Here is a 25929-nt window from a genome sequence, read left to right on the forward strand (position 1 = left end):
TAAACTGATTAATTTTGGCTTTCAAGACACTATTTTCTCCTTTTAGTTCAAGTGCCTCTGTTTCCAGATGACTTATCTTACTTCTTAAGTTCTTTTCCCAGTTGTCTTCAGCCTCTCAATTGTGTTTTGAATTGTATTTTGAGTTCTTCTAAAGCTTGTGTCCAATTTGCTGGAGTTCTGTGTTTTTGCTTGGTGTTCCTTGATCCTCCTCCATTACATTTGTTCATTGCCTGGATAGAAGCTGTTGATTGTAATTTCTTTTTTCTTTTTCTGTTGTTTACTTATATTTGCTCCTTCTTTTCCCCCTGTAGTTTCCTGTACTCTTGCTCCTCTCATTTTGTGCTGGATGTGCAGGTTTGGGCTTTTCTGTCAACCTTCACCCTTGGAGTTTAGCAAAGCTCTCAGAGAAATCTGTGGGGTAGGGTTGTTGGAGCTTGAGCTTCCCTGCCCTCTTAAAGCTTGATAAGATTAAGCCCAGTGGGAGTTGAACTTGCAGAGCTGAATGTGTCCTGAGGCCAAAACCTTGGGAAAGGGTGGGGGGGCAATATGGAGTGTCTCAGCTACGACTAGGCTTTCTGCTCTGAGCTTCTTATCCAGCTGCTTCCCCACCACCTGTGTTCAAAGCCCTGTGCCTGACACAGCTTTGCCTGCAAGGTACTCCCTCCAGACTAGCACCCTTGCCCACCCAGAGAATCCAGCCACTGTTGGAGGCTCAGTACTGTAGGTGGGGGAGGGGTCCTGGAACCTTCCTTCTTCCTTCCCCTTAAACCATGAGTATTCTTGAATTCAGGCTTTTGGGGGGAGTGCCTTTTAAGTTGGGTCCAGCAGAAGGGTTCTTTGGCTCTGTCCTGTTATTAGATTTGGTTTTCAGTCCCCTAGGAGCATTTGGTTTTTAATCGGTAAGGAAGGGTTTTCAGAGGTCTTAACTTTCACTGCCTCTATGCCGCCATCTTCCAAGGACTGTTTTTTGCTTGTCTTTGTATCACCAGCATTTGGTATAGTTCCTGGCATGTAGTAAGCACTTGATCCCAAGATCAGCTTATAATTTTTTATATGTTCTGACTTGGCATCAAGTAAACCTAGGTTCAAATCCCACCTCAGATATTTACTGTAAAACCATGGGAAAACAACTGTGCACAATCATAATATAGAAAGATATGTGGATAGATGCATAGGATAGCTAGCTAGAGCAAGAGACAGACAGGCAGGTGAGAGAGAAGCAGAGAGAGTAAAAGAGAGGGATGGATGGATGGGTGAATGGATGGATAGGTAGAGAGATAGAGAGATAGGTAGATAGATAGAAATGACAAATTAGAGACAACAACAAAAAGGAAGGTCTAAGAATTAAGAGGGATCAGAAAAGATTGGAGAAACCAGGATGATGAGATGAAAAGTGAGAGAATTCAAGGCACGTGGACAGCCAATGAAAATTCAGGAAGTTGGGAGATACTTCTCTTATGAGAATCGGTAGGATATGTGTCACAGGATGGCAGAGTAAGCTATAAGAAGTCTGGAAAGGTAGAAAGGGGCTAAATTGTGAAAGACTTTAAATTCCAAAAAGAATCTTATAATTAATTGGCCCTAAAGATAATAGGAGACCAGAGAGGAGACTATGATCAGGCCCAAAAAGACTATCAATCAATCAGCATACTTTAATTAAGCATCTACTATGTCAGGGATTGTGCCAGGTGCTGGGGATAAAAAGGAAAAAATGCTCTCAAAAATCTCTCTTCAGTGTAAGAATGCAACATCCCCAGAGCCTAGCATAATTCCTGGCACACAATAGATGGTTTACAAATGTTTGCTGAATATTTTGTAGGAGCAAAGAATTGTAAACAAATTGTTCATGTCAACAAATATTTATTAAGCACTTTATTATGTGCCAAGCACCACACTAAGAGCTGGGGATTCAAATACAAGCAGAAAGAAAGAAGAAAATACATAAAAAGAAGATTAAAAGGGTAGAAGGTACTCACAGGGGCAGAACAGAAAGGTCACAGTAGAGAAATCCCAGTGATTAAGGAGCAGAGCCTGGAGAGAAAAATGGCAAGTTTCTGAGGTTTGGGGAGGAACTAGCCAGTCAGAGGAGGAGTTACAGAGGTACTATGTACTTCCACTATAAGAAAATAAGGGCAGAGTGAATTTTAGGAGTGAGAAGGCTATCTTGGCATAGGAGAGAATGCTGGAGGAATATAGAGTGAAGTCCAATAAGTAATAAAAATTCCCATCAGTTGGGAAATGGCTAAACAAATTGTAGTATATAAATGTAATGGAGTGTTATGATGCTCTAAGAAAGGATAAATATGCCAAATATAGAGAAGCATAAAAAGACTGAGCTGATATAAAGGAAGTAAGCAGAACCCAGAAAATAATATACATACTATTATTCAGTCCCATCTGACTTGTTTTGACCCCATTTAGGTTTTCTTAGCAAAGATACTGGAATAGTTTATCATTTCCTTCTTCAGTACATTTTATAGATGAGGAAATTGAGGTAGTCAGGATAAATTGTCTTGCCCATGATCATACAGCTAATAAAGGTATGAAGTCTGCATTTGAACTGTGGTCTTCTTAACTCTAGGCCCAATATTCCTTCACACACACACACACAATGACAACAATGTAAACAGAAAGGGCAATCACCACAAAATGATCAAAAATGAATGTGGCAAAATAACAAAAAACAAATTTGCTCCAAAGAAAAGATATGAAAAAAACATCTACTCCAACTCTTTTGTAAGGAAGGGAGGGGGGCTCCACGGATGTATATGAATATACTGTCAGGTTGTTTTTCCTTTTGATGTTTGATCAGTTTTGATGGGATCTTTTCCCCTTCTTTTCATTTTAGAAAAATTTTTGTTACATGGTATAGCTCTCTAAGAGGGGAAGAAGAAAGGTGGAAATTTAAGCAATATGAAACAAAAGATCAAGAAAAATTCATTTAAAAAAATAATTGACTAATTGAAATTTTAAAATCAAGACAATCTTGGCAGTGCCACTCTATGAACATGACATCATACACTAATGTCCTAGGCACCTGAATGGGAACATACTGGAAAGTTATGTCTCATTCTTACTAGTAGAAGTTCATTGTGGATGGAATATGAGTCCTTGTGAGTATCACTGAATAAAAGTAAAACCAAGAGCACGGTGTTTCCTGTCAAGTGCCTTCCTATAGAGTATAGGCCTGAGAAATGGGAGAAACCATCTCCCTCACCTTTGGTGAAAGGAACATAGAGCTTACTTGCCTCCCTTGTGTTATAAATTAGACTCTTGCTATCCTAGGACATTTAATGAGTCACTGTAGAATACTTGAGCAACTCTAAACATGTTGCTAATAATTAACATATGGGTGTGCTAGTAAGACTGAAAAGATCAATGTACGACCAATATAGATAGAATTCTTGTTTGGGGGGCTTTCAGGTGAAATTGCTCTTTGAAGAGTGACTTTTTTTTTTTTAATACAGGGTTCATCTGAGAGCTCAGCTCAAATGAATTATTCATTATAGCCATACAACAAGCTAATCTAAGGTTGATAATTCCCAGCAGTTCATAGTTACTATATATGCAACATTGATCAAGGATACATCCTTGAAGCATTTCTTTCTTCTCTCTCATTTTCTATCTTAACACATTTTGAGTTGTAACCAAAAAAAAAAGTCTAAAAAACTATTCTTTCAGGACTCAAAAGGAAGGAAATAACTAGAATTAAGATCTTGGGGGCAGCTGGGTAGTTCAGTGGATTGAGAGCCAGGCCTAGAGATGGGAGGTCCTAGGTTCAAATCTGGCCTCAGACACTTCCCAGCTGTGTGACCCTGGGCAAGTCATTTAACCCCCCATTGCCTAGCCCTTACCACTCTTCTGCCTTGGAGCCAATACACAGAATTGATTCTAAGATGGAAGGTAAGGGTTAAAAAAAAAAGAATTAAGATCTTGTTCTTTAAGAGGTTATCAAGGTTTGCTCTTATGACATTCCAATCACACTGGACAGTTCACTGTTCTTTCCCTCCCCCATTTCCATCCTGACTTCTTCTATCTCAGTGACTGCTCACACAATAGCTTAAGTCCAGACCAGACTCCTTCCCCTCTGCCCCTTTGAAACTCCCTTTCTTCAAGATCCAGCTCAGCAGCCATCTCCTTCATGAAGGTCTCTCTCTGATTCCCACTATCCACTGAAATTAATCTTTTACACTGTGAAATTGGAATGATTAAGAAGCTGCCTTTTTATCCAGGAAATGCTGAAACAACGTGGGAAATAGAGGTGGTCAAACAGAGCACAGAAATGGCCCCAGCTCAGGCATGACACACTGATGCCATCTCCTCTCCACCACTAGCAAGCCAGGGCCCTCGGACGGCTTGAACCTCTTCCTGAGTCTCTCCTCATCCCCTCGAGATCTCCAACAGCCCTTCCCACCCTCTGTTTCCCACAGTTTCATCTGAATGATCCAATCCCCACATGCTCCCATGTTACTGCATTACACCAAGACCAAATAGAAGGTCCACGTGCATGTTGTTCTACTCAATAAAAGGGTCTGTTCCTGTCCTGTCATTTTTCTTTGTGCCTCAGTTTACAACTCAAATTTTTTCACTACACGTGCTTGGTCCTCTCTTTGGACCTTAACTAAACGTCTATAATAAAAAGCAGACATAATGTGAAGGGTCATTTGTGCATGAGGTCAGGAGCTTCTCATTACAACTGGCATCCATGCAATACAGTCCTCCAGCTCGCATCGATAGCCTGTGAGCAAAGGGCTTCCAAAGCCAGAGGCAAGAATGGGTTGTCCAAAGCCACTCAGCCTTAAGTGGAGGTTTTCTTTCCGACAGAGAACAGCTTTCTGAAAGCAGTTTGCAGTTATGGATCTAGGAGAAAATTGAGATTCACAAACTCTCCATCCTGAACTCTGGGTCTCTCCTTCCCTCTTCCCTCAACAAAGTTTTGCCAAAGGCAAAATTGCTTATCCATCCCTTTAACTCTCAGTCTAGTTTCTTCCCCTTCTACCAGTTTTGTCCCACCTCCAAAAGTTTAATTATGCCATTTTGGATTGGTAGCCATCCATTTTTATTGTAATAATTTTTTCAATTTTCTTTGTTATTATTATGTATTTGACTAATATCAATCAGTTAGCAAGCATTTAATAAGTGCTTACAGGGGCAGGTAGGTAGTTTCATGGATGGAGAGCCAGGCACTTTCCTAGCTGTGTGACCCTGGGCAAGTCATTTAATCCCAGTTGCCTAGCCCTTATCACTGCTCTTCTGCCTTAGAACTGATACTTAGTATCAAGTCAAGGACAGAAGGTAAAGATTTTTTTTAAAATAAATGCTTACTACGTATCAGGTACTGTGCTAAGTACCAGGAATACTAATACTAATGCAAAAATATAGTCCCATCCTCCTTGTTATGTTATAATGTCCTTTGGGGAAGGGATTCTTTTATTTCATTTCTATGTTCGCAATGTACAGTGTATATCATTTTGCACACAGTGGAGACTTGACTGATATTTAGTGAATTTCGGAAATGTCTTTCTTTATAATTTTTATTTAAAAATCTTACAGAAAAAAGTAACTCCATAAAACACTAAACTCCCAAATGATTTCTTTTTTTAACTCATGCTGGCACCTCACACAAGTGAATGAAGTTCCCAAAGTCATAATGTCTATTAGGATAAAAGTAAAATGTACCTTGAAGATCATTCTCAACCATTCCATCATACTTTCCCTCCAAATACAGCTTTCTATTTTGCCTTTATGACACACAACTCTTTTTAGTAATCAGTCTCTGTTTCCCTGTACAAATATATCACAAGATTAAGATAACACATATGGTAGTGGCAAACCATTCCACATTTTTTACACATTTGCCAAGACAGACACAACTGAATATCGAAATGGGAAAAGAACATATTTCTTGAGCTTAAAAGCATCCTGTTTGCAATGTGCTCCCTCCACTGCATCCCAGTACCCTTTCTTAGGAGTCTCTCTCTATCCATCACCAACAGCTTGAAACACTTACTTGGCAAAGAAAAACACTGACATTGTGCCATCAGTCCGCCTGCCTGCACAACTTAAGGGACCACAATGAATTCAGCTTTTTGGCACTTCGGGTTAACAGTCATTCTTTCAGTAGCTTCCTCTAAAAGCTTTAAAAGTACTCAGTTCTACATCAATTTGACTCATAAAACCCCAACTCTCTCTAGAATACTAAGTATAGATTCTACATATATTAATAAACAACCAGGCTATCTTTTAAATTCTGATTCTGGGCACTTGCAGGAGGTTTTTTCCTTTAAACATGTGGCTTTTTGGTGAGATATCAATTAGAAATTTCTATATTTTATGTTTAAAAACCACTTATTGTTAAAGAAATTTCAATTGTTTACCAAATGTCAATAAAGCCTATAGTCATCATTTAAATACTACCAATACACTATATTAAAGCAATGCATAGTTCTTTAATGGTGTCAACTCTATAATCATTACAAAACATTTAATGATGACCTAATAATAACATACCCAAATTTAAAAAAAAAACTGCTTTGAGACAGAATAAAAATGATCTGATACAAGCTGTTTATATTCTCTACCATGCCTCCTACACAGGAAGATACACATAGAAAAGATATTAGTATTTTAGCAGGGGAAAAATCTACTACGGGTATTTCCAAGCTAAAACAGCATAAAGTATTGTCCATAAGACCAAAAGAATGTGTCAACTACCTTACTCTACCTTTTGGATTCATGTCAGTTCAAACTACTAGTTGCAGGTGCTATGTTAGGCACTTCAGTAACAAAAAAAGGAAAAAAAAGGAGTAAGTCCCTTGCCATCAACAAGCCTCAGTTTTCCTGGAAAAGACAGAAACAGATAAGCAAAAGATAGTTTGAAGAAGAAAGTATTAGGCAACAATCAGGATCAGTCAGGCAACAAATATTTATTTAGCATTTACTACAAGAAAGGTTTTCCGGAGGAGGCAGCACCTGAGCAGAGTCTTGAGGAATGTCATAATAGGTAGAGGTAAAGAAATTCCAAGCAAAAGGGGAAGCCTGTGCAAAGACAGATGACAGGGATGGAAAGAAAATAGTATAGAGAATAACAAGAAGGCTCATTTGGCTGCAACATAAGATGTGTGAAGGAGAGTGAAGGGGACAAAAAGGTAGGTTGAAGTACAACTGTAAAGGTTATTCAATACAAGACTAAAGAAGTTTGTATTTTGTCTCAGACACAAGAAAGAGAACTGGAGATTTTCTAGTAGTGACAGTTTATTTTGGCAGCTATGTGGTAGATGAATTAGAGAGATGTAAATCAGGAAGCAGAGTTGTATTAAAATGTAATTCATTCATTTGGGAGGTGACAGCCTGAACTAAGATGGCAGACACATAAGCAAAGGAAAGGGACATACAATAGAAAAAAAGTAACAGTGACTGAAAATTGATTGGATATGAAAGTGACTATGAATCTAGATGACTAGAGGGATACTGCTTTTTTGGAGGGATGCTGCTTTTTTGGAGGGATGTTGCTTTTTGGTGAAGTATAAATTAGAAATTTCTATACCTTGTGTTTAAAAACCAGCTTACTGCTGAAAGAAATTTCAAGCACTTACCAAATGTCAGTAAAGCTGATAGCCATCATTGGAATACTACCAACATGCTATATTAAAGCTTTAATGGTGCCAACTATTTAATCACTGAAAAAAATCTAATTCCCTAATAATATCATACAAATCTCACCCCAAAAGGGAAAAAAAAGCTGCTTCAAGACAGAATAAAAATGATCTGTTACAATGTATTTGTATTTGCTTTTGATATGATATGAATAATGCTATGCTTCCTATATGGCAAGAGATACACATGGATTAGATATTTGTATTTTACAGTAGGGAAAGTCTACTATGGGTATTTCCAAGCTAAAATAACATAAAACATCAGTCATAAAACCCCCAACAGAAATAAGGAAACTTTTGGGGGGAGGAAGAGGGTATAAAGTAATAACTTCTATTTTTAGATACATTAAATTTGAGATGTAGAGTGGGAGTTGAAGAGAGAGATTCATACATACATAGTCATACATAAATTTGGTAATGACCACTAATAGCAATGATAACTGATGGTGTTACACATACAATAGATGTGTATGTATATTCCCACATATATGGGTATGTGTTTACATATACCCATTATCATATATGTTCTATATATGATCAAAAGTCATTTCTCAATACATAAGTATTCAAATGATATGAACAAATAGTTCTCAAAAGAAGAATTAGGGAAATGCAAACTATATTAATAATCAAAGGAGAGAATGCTCCAAATCACTAAAAGTTAGAGAAATACAAATAAAAACAAACCACAAGCCTCATCTCACACCAAGAAAATTGTCAAAAATGATGAAAGATAGGAATGGTCTGCGCTCAAGGCCTTGCAGGAAGACAAGAATGTTGCTCCATTTTGAATGGAGCTATGAATCAATACAACCATTCTGAAAAGCAAATTTGAATTAAGCATATAAAGAAACTAAAACAATTGCTGTTGACCCAGAGATTCTACCACTTAGCCACATACCCCAAAGGTCACCAATAAAAAGAAAGTCCCATATATGTCAATGGTGTTTTGTTCAAATAAAATATACCAGTAACAGCAAAGCAAAGAGAAAAGATGGGAAAAGATAGAAAAGGAAATGTTATAAGAAGAATGAACTCTGATTCTGCCTATGCAATAAGAAATAAGAAATGGTCTCTGCCAGTCTTTTCTGGCTCTATTGGGAGTGAATAATTTCATACTGAAAGGATTTTTTTAATTCCCTTTGTCTATTATGAATTAATCATTCAAGAACTAAAAGTACCCCTACTTAACACTTAGTAGGTCACTAAGAGAGTTCACAAGTCACTTACTGGGAAAAAATGAATATAATATAAAAACAAAGGAAATCAAGAGAAATAAAAACAAAGATTTTACATTAAATCTCAGGGGGGAAAAAAGAGAAAGCTCAGGTCCTGTGGAGGGAAAGAACTGAAAGAAAGAAAATAATAAGTCATTAGGAAAATGGATAGTCATCTAACCAACAACTAGTGTAGTGACAGAAGATGAAAAGGAAGGCAAATTTTCCCATAATTCTGAGTTTAGACAAATTCACTTTATCTATTCAAAGCTTATTCTTTCCCAATTAACAGTAGCAGCAAAAGGGCTGAAAGTAGGCCCTTCAGGTATGGTATCTTGAGCTGAAGGCCAGAATGGTATATGATATTTACTCCTGGAAAGAAATGTCTGGGCCACAAATAATGACAACTTGCACAGTTTTATTTTAAGACCAATTTCATTCAGTGCCCAAGAGCTCTTCAGTACTCCAAAGATCACCCCTTCCTGCTTCCAGATCATCCCTACAACCATCCACTGGGGTAGCAACTCCTAGGGAGAAAAGGCCCATCATCCCTGCCACCAATCAATACCAACAAAAAGGACAGCTACTGTGCATTTGATTTGTATGACAAAAGGATAGAATGTACTAGGTAAATAAATGAGCTTCATAGAGTTCTACTAGCCTGTGCTAATAATAATGAAGTATTCAGTTTGACCAGTGAGGGAATCCCATTTGGATCTTCTCCAAACAATGGAGCCAATCCCCAGGAGTTTACTCAACTGATTGACTAGTGTTGCCCTAATAACATATTATACAAGTACAACAGGCATTTGAGTAAAGCACAATGACCAGGTATGGTCAATGAATGACATGATCTCCAGGAGCATTATAAGAATCAAGATCTACCAAACATAGTGAAGACTTTCCCATTCAACTACACCAAGTAACTAACCTGTATGGCACATGGCCTTAAATCCCAACCACTTCAAAGCTCACAATGCCTCCGTAAAAGGAACTGGAGTTCAGTTGCTGTTGTACTATATAATCCCAGCTGAGAGACATACAAGAAAACACCAACCCAGGTATTGATACATGATCAATAGTAACATAAGCTGTGTTACATATGTGTACATACATATGTATCTTTTAAATTTGCTAATAAAATTAATGAGGAAGTCTAATGAGAGTCTACTAGTTAATTTATGTTTAAGAAAATGATATAGAGGGACTTCCGGGTAATCATGGCTGCAATCTAGACGCCACACGCTTCCTCTCCCCGGCACCGAACAAAATAGACTACATCAAAGGAGCATAAAAATCACCTTTGGAGGAACAGAAGGACTCCCCAGTACCCCAAAGAGGTGAAGGTACATGGGATTTGAACATTTCCACACTATAATTAGAAGGAGAAAAAGCTTGCACAGAAACGTGAACTGAGCCGCCCTTCCCCCCCCACCTCCCCCAACAAACCAGAGCGAGCTACCAGAGCGCTCACTGGGACAGCGAGTGAGTGGGGAACGTCTCTGTCTGGGTGGGGGCACTCCAGGGTCTTTGGGATCTGGGGACTGCCAGGAAAAAACATCTTAGGGCAGTTTCACGGGAGAACTTGGCGCTGAGCACGGGGGGCCCACGGAGCTGTACTTGGGGTGGTTGCGCTGAACATCTGGGCGGAGCTAAACACCAGGGCAGTTTGGCTGTGATCAGGGGCCCAGCGCTCTAAGAAACCTCGGAGGCTGAGAAGAACTAGTCTGAGGCAACCTAAATTCACAGAAAACCCGCCCATATCACCCAGACCCCAGACCAAAAAGGAAAGGGGAATAAAACCACCAAAGGGATGGCTCACATGGCCCAAAATCAAGCCTCCAGGAAGAAAGGGAAAAAGGTGACTATTGAAAACTTTTATGGTGGAAGTACCCAAGGAAAAGAAGAGAATGAGGAGGAAATCCAAAAAAAAAATCAGAACATACCTCCCCAAATGGAAACTATCAATAAGCTCTGGAAGATCTCAAACTGGAACTTATCTAAAAGATGGAAACCTGGAAAGAAAAATGGGAGAAAGAGATCAGCAGTCTGACAGATAAGACTGCTCAATTGGAAAAAGAGCTCGAAGCATCCAATAGAAGGGCAGACAAAGCTGAAAAGCAAAACCAGTCCCTAATGACCAGAATTAAGCAACTCGAAGAAAGTGAGATCATAAAACACCAAGAATCAATAAAGCAAACCCCAAAAATTAATGAATTAGAAGAAAATATAAAATATCTCACTGAGAAGGTCACAGACTTGGAAAACAGAGGAAGAAGAGACAATCTCTGATTTATCGGTCTCCCAGAAAAAAACAGAGATAAACAATAAACTCGATATTATTCTACAGGAGATTATAAAAGAAAATTGCCCACACATTCTGGAGCAAGGGGGCAAAATAGAAATAGAAAGGGTTCATAGAACACCTTCTATACTAAATCCCCAAAAGACAACGCCTAGGAATGTAATTGCCAAATTCAAGAGCTTCCAAGAAAAGGAGAAAATCCTACAAGAAGCCAAGAAGAGGAGCTTCAGATATAGGGGGACTCCCATAAGGATCACACATGACTTAGTGGCTAACACACTAAGAGACCGCAAAGCATGGAACATGATATTTAGAAAGGAAAGAGACTTGGGTCTCCAACCAAGAATCAGCTACCCAGAAAAACTGACTATATACTTCCAGGGGAAAGTATGGGCATTCAACAAAATAGAAGATTTCTAAGCATTTGCTAAGAAAAGACCAGAACTTAGTGGAAAATTTTATATCCAAGAACAGAAAGCAAGAGAAACATGAAAAGGTAAATATGAAAGAAAGGGAAAAGGAGATAAATCTTATCTTTTTCTTTAAGTCAAACTCTCTTCTATAAGGACTACATTTACATCAAATTATATATATTAATATGTGGGAAAAATGTTTTGTGTAACTCTCAAAAATTGTAGCATCATAAGAGTAGTTAGAAGAAACATGCATAGGGAAAGGTTGGGGCATTAAGAAGATTTGGGGAAAGTGGGGGCAAAGAAAGGAAAAGGGAGGGGGGAACCGTTGATAACACTAAGATTTACTTCAAGAAATGGGGGGGGGAACTTAATAGAATAATCTTTCCCATATAAAGATACACACGGGAAGGGGAGGGGAAGAACTCTCATATGAGAAGGAGAGGAAGAGAGTGTGAAGTGGAATTACTTAAACCTTACTCTCAGTGAAATCAAATCTGAGAGGGAAGGACATCTAGATCCAGTGGGATCCTGAATTCTATCTTATCCATTAGGGCAAGAAAGAAAGGAAAATTAAGGAGGGGGAGGGGGGAGGGAGTATAAAAAGGGAGGGGCTAGAAAGGGAAGCATCTCAAAGGAGGGGACTAGGGAGACTGACCTAAAGTAAATCACTGGTTCAAAAGGAGATAGCTAAAGAAGAAAGGTCAGAACTAGGGGAAGATATCAAAATGCCAGCGAATCCACAAATGACAATCATAACTTTGAACATGAATGGGATGAACTTACCCATAAAACGTAGACAAATAGCAGATTGGATTAGAACCCCAAACCCTACCATTTGTTGTCTTCAAGAAACACATATGAGGCGAGTTGACACTCACAAGGTTAGAATTAAAGGTTGGAGTAAGACCTTTTGGGCCTCAACTGATAGAAAGAAGGCAGGAGTTGCAATCATGATATCTGACAAAGCCCAAATAGCGCAAATAGACCTGATCAAAAGGGATAGGGAAGGTAAATATATCCTGTTAAAAGGGAGTATAGACAATGAGGAAATATCACTAATCAACATGTATGCACCAAATGGTATAGCATCCAAATTTTTAATAGAGAAACTAGGAGAATTGAAGGAGGAAATAGACAGTAAAACCATATTAGTGGGAGACTTGAACCAACCACTATCAAATTTAGATAAATCAAACCAAAAAATAAACAAGAAAGAGGTAAAAGAGGTGAATGAAATCTTAGAAAAAATAGAGTTAATAGACATATGGAGAAAAATAAATAGGGACAAAAGGGAATACACCTTCTTTTCAGCACCACATGGCACATTCACAAAAATAGATCATACACTAAGTCACAGAAACATGGCACTCAAATGCAGAAAAGCAGAAATAATAAATGCAGCCTTTTCAGATCACAAGGCAATAAAAATATTGATTGGTAAGGGTACATGGAGAACCAAATCAAAATTTAATTGGAAATTAAATAATATGATACTCCAAAATTGGTTAGTTAGAGAACAAATCATAGAGACAATTAATAATTTCATCGGGAAAATGACAACGGCGAGACATCCTTTCAAACCTTATGGGATGCAGCCAAAGTGGTAATCAGAGGTAAATTCATATCCCTGAATGCTTATATTAACAAACTAGGGAGAGCAGAGATCAATCAATTGGAAATGCAAATGAAAAAACTCGAAAGCGATCAAATTAATACCCACCAGCAGAAAACCAAACTAGAAATCCTAAAAATTAAGGGAGAAATTAATAAAATCGAAAGTGATAGAACTATTGATTTAATAAATAAGACAAGAAGCTGGTACTTTGAAAAAACAAACAAAATAGACAAAGTACTGGTCAATCTAATTAAAAAAAAGGAAGGAAGAAAAGCAAATTAACAGCATTAAAGATGAAAAGGGGGACAGCACCTCCAATGAAGAGGAAATTAAGGCAATCATTAAAAACTACTTTGCCCAACTATATGGCAATAAATATACCAACCTAGGTGATATGGATGAATATTTACAAAAATATAAATTGCTTAGACTAACAGAAGAAGAAATAGATTTTTTAAATAATCCCATATCAGAAAAAGAAATCCAACAGGCCATCAAAGAACTTCCTAAGAAAAAATCGCTAGGGCCTGACGGATTCACCAGTGAATTCTATCAAACATTCAAAGAACAGCTAACTCTAATACTATACAAACTATTTGACATAATAAGCAAAGAGGGAGTTCTACCAAACTCCTTTTATGACACAAACATGGTACTAATTCCAAAGCCAGGCAGGCCAAAAACAGAGAAAGAAAACTATAGACCAATCTCCCTAATGAATATAGATGCAAAAATCTTAAATAGGATACTAGCAAAAAGACTCCAGCAAGTGATCAGAAGGGTCATCCACCATGATCAAGTAGGATTTATAACCAGGGATGCAGGGCTGGTTCAATATTAGGAAAACTATCCACATAATTGACCACATCAACAAGCAAACCAACAAGAACCACATGATTATCTCAATAGATGCAGAAAAAGCCTTTGATAAAATACAACACCCATTCCTACTAAAAACACTAGAAAGCATAGGAATAGAAGGGTCGTTCCTAAAAATAATAAACAGTATATATCTAAAACCATCAACTAATATCATCTGCAATGGGGATAAACTAAATCTATTCCCATTAAGATCAGGAGTGAAACAAGGATGCCCATTATCACCTCTATTATTTGACATTGTATTAGAAACACTAGCAGTAGCAATTAGAGAAGAAAAATAAATTGAAGGCATTAAAATAGGCAAGGAGGAGACCAAATTATCGCTCTTTGCAGATGACATGATGGTCTACTTAAAGAATCCTAGAGATTCAACCAAAAAGCTAATCGAAATAATCAACAACTTTAGCAAAGTTGCAGGATACAAAATAAACCCACATAAGTCATCAGCATTTCTACATAATTCCAACACAGCTCAGCAGCAAGAACTAGAAAGAGAAATCCCATTCAAAATTACCTTAGACAAAATAAAATAGACTTAGGATTCTATCTGCCTAGACAAACACAGGAACTATATGAACACAACTACAAAACACTTTCCACACAACTAAAACTAGACTTGAACAATTGGAAGAACATTAACTGCTCATGGGTAGGACGAGCCAATATAATAAAAATGACCATCCTGCCCAAACTCATCTATCTATTTAGTGCCATGCCCATGGAACTTCCAAAAATTTTTTTTACTGATTTAGAAAAAAACATAACAAAGTTCATTTGGAAGAATAAAAGATCAAGGATATCCAGGGAAATAATGAAAAAAAAAATACAAAGGAAGGGGGTCTTGCAGTCTCAGATCTCAGACTATATTATAAAGCAGCAGTCATCAAAACAATTTGGTACTGGCTAAGAGACAGAAAGGAGGATCAGTGGAATAGACTGGGGGCAAGCGACCTCAGCAAGACAGTATATGACAAACCCAAAGATTCCAGCTTTTGGGACAAAAAATCCACTATTTCATAAAAACTGCTGGGAAAATTGGAGGACAGTGTGGGAAAGATTAGGTTTAGATCAATACCTCACACCCTACACCAAGATAAATTCAAAATGGATGAATGACTTGAACATAAAGAAGGAAACTATAAGAAAATTAGGCGAATACAGAATAGCATACATGTCAGACCTTTGGGAAGGGAAAGACTTCAAAACCAAGCAAGAATTAGAAAGAGTTACAAAATGCAAAATAAATAATCTGGAATACATCAAATTAAAAAGTTTTTGTACAAACAAAACCAATGTAACCAAAATCAGAAGGGTAGCAACAAATTGGGAAACAATCTTCATAAAAACCTCTGACAAAGGTTTAATTACTCAAATTTACAAAGAACTAAATCAATTGTACAAAAAATCAAGCCATTCTCCAATTGATAAATGGGCAAGGGACATGAACAGACAGTTCTCAGCCAAAGAAATCAAAACTATTAATAAGCACATGAAAAAGTGCTCTACATCTCTTATAATCAGAGAAATGCAAATCAAAACAACTCTGGGGTATCACCTCACACCTAGCAGATTGGCTAACATGACAGCTATGGAAAGTAATGAATGCTGGAGGGGATGTGGCAAACTGGGGACACTAATTCATTGCTGGTGGAGTTGTGAATTGATCCAGCCATTCTGGAGGGCAATTTGGAACTATGCCCAAAGGGTGATAAAAGACTGTCTGCCCTTTGATCCAGCTATAGCACTGCTGGGTTTGTACCCCAAAGAGTTAATAAGGAAAAAGACTAGTACAAGAATATTCATAGCTGCACTCTTTGTGGTGGCCAAAAATTGGAAAACGAGGGGATGCCCATCAATTAGGGAATGGCTGAACAAATTGTGGTATATGTTGGTGATGGAATACTATTGTGCTAAAAGGAATAATAAAGTGGAGGAATTCCATGGAGACTGGAACAACCTCGAGGAAGTGATGCAGAGCGAAAGGAGCAGAACCAGGAAAACATAGTACACGGAGACTGATACATTGTGGTACAATCGAAGGTGATGGACTTCTCCATTAGTGGCAATGCAATGTCCCTGAACAATCTGCAGGGATCTAAAAAATACTATCCACAAGCAGAGGATAAACTGTGGGAGTAAAAACACCGATGAAAAGCAACTGCTTGACTACAGGGGTGGAAGGGATATGACTGAGGAGAGACTCTAAATGAACACTCTAATGCAAATACCAACAACAGGGAAATGGGTTCAAGTCAAGAACACATGTGATAACCAGTGGAATCGTGCGTCGGCTATGGGAGAGGGAAAGGTGGTGGGAGGGGGGGTGGGGAGGAAAAGAAAATGATCTTTGTTTCCAGTGAATAATGTTTGGAAATGACCAAATAAAATAATGTTTATAATTAAAAAAAAAAAAGAAAAGGATATAAAAGTTTACAAACCAAGACAATGTTTAATAAATATGAAAATTGAAGTCAACGTTTTGAGAATAACATTATAAATTTTCTAATTAATTTTGGCTTTAAACTTCTGTTACCATAATTCTAAATGGTCTTAGTGAAAGTTCATGTTTGGACATGGAAACAGTTGAACCTATAATTGAATCCACCCTAAAGTATTTCCTGTTTAGTCAACAGAAAGTAACGGTACAATCCAATATGGAACTTCTATCTGAGAAAAAAGTAAACACTTTGGAGATCACAAGAGTAGAACTAGTGAAGAAACAGTAAGTCATTTATGATATAAAGATAACTATACAAAAGCTATATTACAACTTGATTTCATTTGAAGCTATTTGAGGGCAAGAACCAAGATTTTGTCTTCATCATATCCCATTAACACTAAGCATAGTATTTACAAGGCACATAGAAGTCACTTAATAAATACCTAACTTGACTTGAAAAAAACTGCTTATTTCTTTTTTCTCAAGCCTTTCTTTCTTACTTGCTTATCTGAAGAATTATACATTGTGACATGAATACTATTAGGGGGAAAAAACCGAACACATTCAAAAGAGCGTCCAGAGAACATTTGTTGAATTCCTTAAAAGAATGAACTTAGTCTTAAGGATTTGAAAGAGATAAATCTAGCCCCATTTAAAGTCTGTGGGGCAGAATACCAGAAGAATTAGGTTAACCCAACAGTCAAAAGCATAAGGTAATTTCCCTTCCAGAATTTTCTTATATATTAAATTGAATTATTTTATATTAGTGTTAGTACTATTAAGTATACTCTAAGATATCCAATGTAGGAATGGGTTCCAAAAATCTGCAGAAGTTTAATGATATAATATAGACTAGATTTACAGTTTCATGTACAAACCTCTCTCCTTTTCTACAATGAATGCAGAAATGAATAATTTGGTGTTTTCTATGCTCACAAAAAGAATAAGGAAAAGTAAAACAATTTTGATTGAAAAAATACTAACAGAATATAAACTCCTTATGGATAAATATTGCTTTTCTATTTTTGTCTTTATATATTCCAAATACTTATTAGCACAAGGCCTTGAACATAACAGGCATTTAATGTGTCTATTGTTAGTCTGGATTGAAAACAAAAATGTTATAAATGCACTGTTGCATTTTTTCATATTACAACTTGTACGAATGCCTTTGTTGTAGCTAAATTCAATTATATTAGACCAAAATTCTCCCTAAAAAGCAAACTGTACAAACACACCTAACATTTTAAAAACAAAGAATGATTAAATATTGATTATAATTGAAATCAATTCATATTAAACATCTTGTGATATCAATAAAATTGGTGAAAAAAATCTGTACACAACCAAAGGGACACCTAGCATCTTAACTGAACATTTAAAAAAATTAATCAAGACAATAAACATTAGCAATATGGTTCAAGTGTCACAGTTAATAAAAAGAAATCCAACTTAGTAAGTTTAGAAATCTTGCCTATAAAGAAAGAAGAAAAAAGGTCACCTTGACCCCAGAAAAGATTTGTTCATAAGTTCAATTTTTTTTTTTTAAAGAACAGAGTATATGGAAGAGGCATGGATTTGCTTCCCCCAGGAATATTTGACATTCTGCTATCTACTTCTTTAGCAGTTCCAGAAGACAGGAACAAATATCACCTTTGATTAAATAAAAACTAAAATAGCAACTAAAAATAGTTATTATTTACTGCCCCCTCTCTGTGTGTGCAGAGAAACTAATAAGAATTTGGGAAGGCTCCATAATATAAGAGAATATCATACATTGCATTTTACTTAGGTCTAGAAAATAAATCTCAGTATATGATCAGTAGATTTCTAATCCCTCTATAATTTCAAAAAAAACAGTTTCACAGCCTGTTTAAAGAGTAAGCATCAGAAAGGTCTGTTCCCCTTCTAATAAGTAACTGTATAACAATTTATTAGTGGTTCATCATATTCTTGAGAGACATCACCTCTCTCAAAATTGTGTAAGTTCCAGTATCTTCCACCAGGTCAAGAAAACAGTCAGATGAGTAGGAATTGCCCATCTCGGGCTAGTGCCAAGGACAGAGGGCATTAGGACAAACATAACACCTCTCGCAGCAAGCTAACTGGCCATCTGCCCAGGCGCAATGTCAAGGCACACCTTACTGCTCCCATCACCCAGCTAGCCCCCAGGATCATCAGCAAACCCTAGTATGCCACCTCCAGCCAGCTCTGAAAGATCTATCCTGGCATTATACTGCCCCCTCGTGGTCCCAGTAACACTTCACTAGGTGAAGAAAAGGAGGGTGAGGAGCCCAAGAGTGAACAGGAGTGAAATCACATGTCTAAAGTTCTTGTCTTCCTCAGAACAATCACTGGCTACTTGAATGGGTGTGGCTTTGGAGTCAGAAGATCTAGGGTTGAGTGTTTGCACTCATACTTACCAGTTATTTTCAATAGATTAATAAATTGCCTGAGTAAGCCTCTGTTCTCTCAGCTATAAAATGCAGCTAATTACAAGTATACCATCTACCTTGAGACAGTTATTATGTGAAAAGTTGCTTACAAAATGCTGTGTAAATATGAGCTATTTAATTCCCTCTCTAAATCTTCACTTATTGACTTTAGCTATTATGGTGCATCCTTATATTTGTACAGTTTTATGGGGAAAATTATAAACAAACCAATAACCAAAAAAAACCCTTTAAATTTGAAAAGTCAGCCTTTACTTTTGAAAAACAATTCCAAGTTTCAACATCATATTAATGGAGGAAAAGTCAAATAGATAGCATGTTGTTGAAATCATAAAACTTATAATTTGCTATAACTAACCCCCAAACCTAACAAAATCAATATTAGAAAAACATGATAGAGGAACTGTAAGGAAGGGAGTTGGGGCTGGTTATAGTTATAATGTCTAAGCAGTATGGAGCAAAGACAACTATAAAGGTTTGCCTCACCACTGAGGCTCAATCCAGACCATTGCTTGATCACGGTCTTTTGGTCACGCCTCAGGACTTCAAAATTTACCCATTAATTTATTTCCTTTAAAAATAAAGACTTACAACCATTACCCAACATAGAAAATCAGGAAAGAGGAAAATATTGTGATTTGAATCCAAGTTAATTTAATAATCATATATAATGAAATTATTTCATTTGTTTACTTAATAGCATGGAAAAGTTCATTCTTATTATTCTGGGTCAATCAGGTAACATAAATAATCCATATCCGTTGCTTTTCCTCTCTTTTGTTCTCATTCTCCTGCCATCTTTTTGCCTATTTTCATTGCTCACTGAAAGCTTGACCTAAATAAACATCAAGAAGAGATAATATTTACATTAATCAAAATTACGACTTTTTAACTTTCTCTCACTAGAATATTAGGGTAGAAGGTGAAATTATGGCTAAAATGAAGTGTTTTACCTGAATTATCTAAGGATTTTGTTAATCCGTATCTCTCATTTCCATGTATCAACAAAAATTAGTTAAATGGTCAAGGGCAAAAAGAGGGAGGACAGGATACAAGAAGCTTTTTATAAATCTTCAATCTGGCCTTTCTGAAAACTAATCTAAAAGAACAAAAACAAAAGCTGGGTTGCAGTTTTGATAATATCAGGAATATAAACTGGCAGTGATGGCCTTAAAGGATAGAATCTGAACCCAGATCCCATAACTCCAGAACCAGAACTCTTTCTACTATACTATATTTTACTTATATCCTGCCCTCCTCATCTCTGACTGTTGAAGTCCTTCCAGTCCTTCAAGAGCAAGTTCTGGTGTCACATTGTTCATGAAGTCTTCTATGAGCCCCTCAATTCCAAAGGACAGGAATTCTTAACCTGGAGTCTGTGAACTTTTTTTTTTTTAATAATCATTTCAACATATTTGGTTTCCTTTTAAATTCAATCTATATATCCATTTCTAGACTCTCCCCTGAGCTTCAGACCTACAGCATCACCTACCTATTGGATATTTCAAATTAAATGCCCCTGAGACATCTCAAAACTCAACATTTCCAAAATAGAACTCATTATTTTTCCCTCTCTTCCTTTTTTAAGCCAAACTTTACCCTTAATGTTGAAGGCACTATACTAATCTACCAGTTTCCCACAGTGACTTCCCTTAAGCACAAACAATTCTGATGATGTCATTCCCTTAATCAAGCAATTCTACTGGCTAATCCTATTGTCTCTAGGATCAAATAATAAACCCCTCTTTGCTTTGAAAACCATTTGCAATCTGACCTCAACCTCTCCAGCTTTTTTGGTCATTGTTTCCCTTGTCACACTTAGATCCAGTCAAACTAGCCTTCTTTTTTCTTCATACATACATGACAATCCATTTCCTATCACAGGAGGCACTTAAATTCTTGTTGATTGACTGGCATCAATCTGTACCTGTACTGTAAATAATAATTTTAGCATTGTGACCTAAATTATATTAATTATTGGTCGCCATGGATATCCCAAATAATAAAATAAAAATACCCAAGTCAGTCTGAAATTTTATGGTGATTTAATTAATACAGTGGAAAGAAATTAAGAAGAAGGGAGAAGGAAAAGGTGTAGGATTTTCTCCCGCCTGGCTTGTATCGGGCAGGAAGATTAGGGGATCTAAAAAGTAAGGATTTGGAGTGTAATAGAGGAAGGAATCAGCATGAACTCTAAGATAGCTCAGCCAAGATGCCTGAACCTGAATTAACTCAAGGGAAAACTCACAGCCAAAACCCAGACAAATAGCTGCCACCACACCAAGATGTTGGAACACTTAGCACGCTGCCAGCCAGATGCCTCTCCGGGAAAAGAGAGCGAAGCGAGGAAGTGACATGCCTTATATAAACGGTTTTACGTCACTTTCCTGCATCTCATCTGTAACAATGATAGCTTAGCTTGACTTAGGACAGCCCAGGGGTCTGTCTGCTGTTTCTGCACATGTCTGTTGAAGGCCATTTTCTCCGATACTTAATCCTTGAGTATGGTGCAGACATTCCTGACCTTGTTAAACTAAGTAGGGTGGAGAAATGTAGAGCTTCCAAGACTTGATTCTGTTAAACCAAGTATCTCCATGTTACTAATCAGGAAATAGCTAAATCAGATCTTCTAAAGTATGGTCTAAGTAGGGTAGAGTAGTTTTAAAATTCACAGTACATGGTTTCCTGGTAAGATGCTTGCAGGATGCATAGTGGTCTCTCCAAATACTTGCACAGGCTAATGTCTCTCTCCGGGTATATGAGTCCTTTTCTGGGTCTCCTCTTAGGTAAGTGCATATGTTTGTCTCTCCTTTAAAAAGCCAAATCCAAGGTCTATCTAAAGTGAGGGAACTCTGTGATGAATATGGTATCATATTGGTGATCCTTACTGTTGGTGCCACACAAATGCCACCTTCAATGGGTTAATGAAGACCCAGGACAGGAATCCACTGGTCCAAGGAGTTCACATCTTCTATATTATTCAGGAGATGACAAAGAAAAAAGGGGTTTCCTTATTTCTGTGAGCATATGACTGCCCATTATGGCTGTACCTATAACTACATTAAAATATGGCAGCAATCTCAGTTGACAGACAGGCACCTGAATGATCGGCTTGAAGCTTAAGATAACACAGATGAACCAGCCATCAAGTTTTTGGCTTACAGCAAACCAGTTCAAAATTTATTAAACAGTCCTCAATTGCTTTTCTTTTAACTTTGGTAAATGTGAAAGGATAGAAACGTTTTCCATTTGTTTCTGTGTGTATATCTACATATATAAGTAAATATATATCAACAAGAAAATGCAATCCAGTTCAAGATGTCTGAAAAAGCAGGTGGAAATGCAAAATTGGAGGTCAGGAGAAAGATAGGGGCAGGACTGGAGAATTGTCAGCATAGAGACGGTAATTAAATCTTTGGGAGCTGATGAGATTAAGAAGCTAGGTAGCATAGAAGGAAAAGAGAAGAGGGTCCAGGATGTGATCTGAAAGAGACATTGTTTGCATTTTTAAATATTCTTCCCTTTTCCAACTACATATAGTGAGATAAGATTTTCTTCATATACTTCAATCTCTGATGACTAGGGATAACAAGGATACATTTCCAAAGAAGGAAGAATAGATTTAAAAGAGAGAAGATGGCAAGTTCCATTTTGGACACTGACTTTGAGATGCTAATGAGACTTCCAGTGTCTAGCAAGAAAAGACTGGGACTGGATATATAGATTTGAGTATTCAGTTTCATGGAACAATTCAGAAATCATTTACTATGTACCTATAATTGCAAATTGTGCTCAGCATTAGCAATGAAACAACAAAAATCAAACATTCCCTACAAGAAATTTACATTCTACTTCAGGAAGTCATCTGTATGTAGATAATAAATGAATCCATGAGAAGAAATAAGATCATTAAGAATTGGGGGTGGGGGTAAAATGAGGGCTCACTACAGAGCTAAAGGGGAAACCCACATTTCAAGGTCAAGATACAGATGAGGATCCTAACTAAAAAGAAACAGTCACATAGGTAAGAGAAGAAATAATACAGAACAGTGCCAAGTAATCATTAAAGCCTTTCAGATATATACTATATCTGAATCAGAGCAGGTATTCTGTCTGACTTTTACATGAAAGAAGATACCCTCTGCAATAAAGCTGATGAAGATCCAGACTTTGCTAAGGGACCCAATTCCTCCTAGACTGGGCCAGAGGTCTAAATTTTTAGAAAATTTCCCCCCAATATCATTCCTAAGCTACCTTCTTTGTAACTTCCACCTATTCTTTCTAGTTCAGTTCTCGGAGATGAAGTAGAATAAGTTTACTTAATCTTCTACCTCATAGTTCTTCTGACATTTGAAGGCAATTCCATCACATGACCCCTAAGCTTCCTCTTCTCCATATTAAACCACCCCAGTTCCTTCATTTCTCATAGGCTATGAATCTGAGGCCCTTGACCATCGTGGCCGCCCTCCTCAAGGCATGCTCTGTCTTGTATCCCTCCCATATGCTTGTCATAGACTAACTTGTGTTATAGGTATTTACATGTCTTATCCCTTATTATCAATAGTACATATGCCTTATTATCCATCAATGTCACCAGGCATTTATTGAGTGCCTCCTGTGCTAGGTACTGTCTACAAATAGAAAAGTAAAAGAATCCCTACCATCAAGAAGCTTCCCATCGAGCTGAGAGCTGTGCATATGGAAGCACAGACAAAATAGATACAAGAGAATTTAGGAGAAGGACACTAGCAGTTAGGGATTATCAGGAAAGGATCCATGCAGATGGTGGCCCTTGAGCCAAGTCTTGAAGAAAACGAGAGATTTTAAGAGGTGGATGAGCAGAAGTGTAAGAGACAACCAGTACAAAGTGATCATCAATGAGAATAAGTCAGAAGATCAGTTTGGCTGGACTGTACTATATGTGAAGAGGATTATATGCAATAAAGCTGGAGTGGTAGTTTGGGTTCAGCCTGTGAAGCATTTTAATTACCAGAGAGGAGTTTATATTTGATTCTGGAGTTAATAAGGAGGCACTGGAAATTATAAAGTAGGGGAGTGACATGGTCAGCTGTAGGAAAATCACTTTGGTAACTACATGGAGGAAGGGTTAGAAAAAAGAGAGACTTAGGGCAGCTAAGTACCTAGGTAGCTAGGTAGATAGTGAACAGAGCACCAGACCTGGAGAAGGGAGGTCTTGGGTTCAAATCTGGCCTCTGATACTTCCTACCTATTTGACCCTAGACAAGTCACTTAACCCCAATTGCCTAATCCTTACCACTCTTCTGTTTTAGAATTGTTACTAAGTAAGACAGAAGGTAAGAGAAGGAAGGAAGAAAAGAGAAATATGAGGCAGTGACCAACTCAGGAACTAGATCATTTTTTTCATTTCTATATTTCTAGCACTTAGCATCGTGAAATACAGGCTAAATTGGTGATTAGCAACTGCTTATTGAATTGAATTAGCAATCAAATAGACAAGAAATGTAGCAGAAATTAGGGGCAAGATTAGTGAAAAATAGATTCAAAATTCAGAACTAAGTGACAGGCAAGCTAGCAGTGTCATTAAATAAATAGGGAATTCATTGTGAGAAACATGAAGAAATACTAAGTTGACTTTGGAATATGGAACTGAAGATGAAGACAAGTTATCTAGAAAAAGATTTCTAGGAGGCAATTAGACTTACAGATCTGAAACTGAGCAGTGAAGGCAAAGTTGGAGATACAGACTAGGTGATACTCAAAGTGGTAGCATTAAATAAGATAGCAAAGAGAAAGTCTGGCCAGAGAAGAAAATAGGACAAAGAAAAAAAATATTTAAGAAGTAGAAGGAAAACGAAGAACAAGCTAAAAAATATGAAAAAGTAAGATAATAAAGAAGAACACAGTATCTCAAAAGACAAGAGTGAGGTTTCAGAAAAGAAGAATGTGATGAACCCTGTCAAATGCTTCAAAGAGTTCTAGTAGAGTAAGAACTGAGAACAGGTCCCTAAACCTGGCAATAAGGCAGATATTGCCTGAAGAAAATAGTTTCAGTAGAGTAGTAAGAAGAGAAACTAGATTCCAGGGGCAAGGATAGAATGAATGGTGAGGACAGCATGTATAGGTTAATCTTTTCAAAAATTTGTTGGCTTTGGGAAATGAAAGATTTCAAGACCAAGCAAGAGTTAGAAAAAATTACAAAAATAAAATAAATAATTTTGATTACATTAAATTAAAAAAGTTTGTGTACAAACAAAACCAATGCAACCAAAATTAGAGGGGAAGTAACAAATTGGAGAAAAAATATTTTTAACAAAAACCCCTGACAAAGGTCTAATTACTCAAATTTATAAGGAGCTAAATCAATTGTACAAAGAAAAGCAAGCCATTCTCCAATTGATAAATTGGCAAGGGCCATGAATAGGCAATTTTCAGATAAAGAAATCAAAACTATCAATAAGCACATGAAAAAGTGTTCTAAATCTCTTATAATTAGAGAAATGAAAATCAAAACAATTCTGAGGTATCACCTCACTTCTAGCAGATTGGCTAACATGACAGCAACAGAAAGTAATGAATGCTGGAGGGGATGTGGCAAAGTTGGGACATTAATGCACTGCTGGTGGAGTTGTGAATTGATCCAACTATTCTGAAGGGCAATTTGGAACTATGCCCAAAGGGCACTAAAAGACTCTCTGCCCTTTGATCCAGCCATAGCACTGCTGGGTCTGTACCCCAAAGAGATAAGGGAAAAGACTTGTACAAAAATACTTATAGCCACGCTCTTTGTGGTGGCAAAAAATTGGAAAATGAGGGGATGGCCTTCAACTGGGCAATGGCTGAACAAATTGTGGTATATGTTGGTGATGGAATACTATTGTGCTCAAAGTAATAATGAACTGGAGGGATTCCATGGGAACTGAAATGACCTCCAGGAATTGATGCAAAGTGAGAGGAGCAGAACCAG

General features: G+C 37.2%; 1 protein-coding gene across 4 annotated transcripts in view; it reads right to left on the reverse strand.

The window, feature by feature from the left end:
* The window catches only part of COMMD1 (copper metabolism domain containing 1), a 250628-nt gene that overhangs the window by 197623 nt on the left and 27076 nt on the right, over positions 1–25929 (reverse strand). The window contains exon 2 of one of the 4 annotated variants that reach the window (XM_056813949.1): positions 10819–10887. The exons of the other annotated variants lie outside the window; for them this stretch is intronic. The gene's annotated coding sequence lies outside the window, so the exon portion shown is untranslated. The remainder of the gene's footprint in view (positions 1–10818; positions 10888–25929) is intronic. 4 annotated transcript variants of the gene reach the window in all.

This window comes from Monodelphis domestica, chromosome 1 (genome assembly GCF_027887165.1).
Source record: "Monodelphis domestica isolate mMonDom1 chromosome 1, mMonDom1.pri, whole genome shotgun sequence".
In the NCBI taxonomy this organism is placed as follows: Eukaryota; Metazoa; Chordata; class Mammalia; order Didelphimorphia; family Didelphidae; genus Monodelphis; species Monodelphis domestica.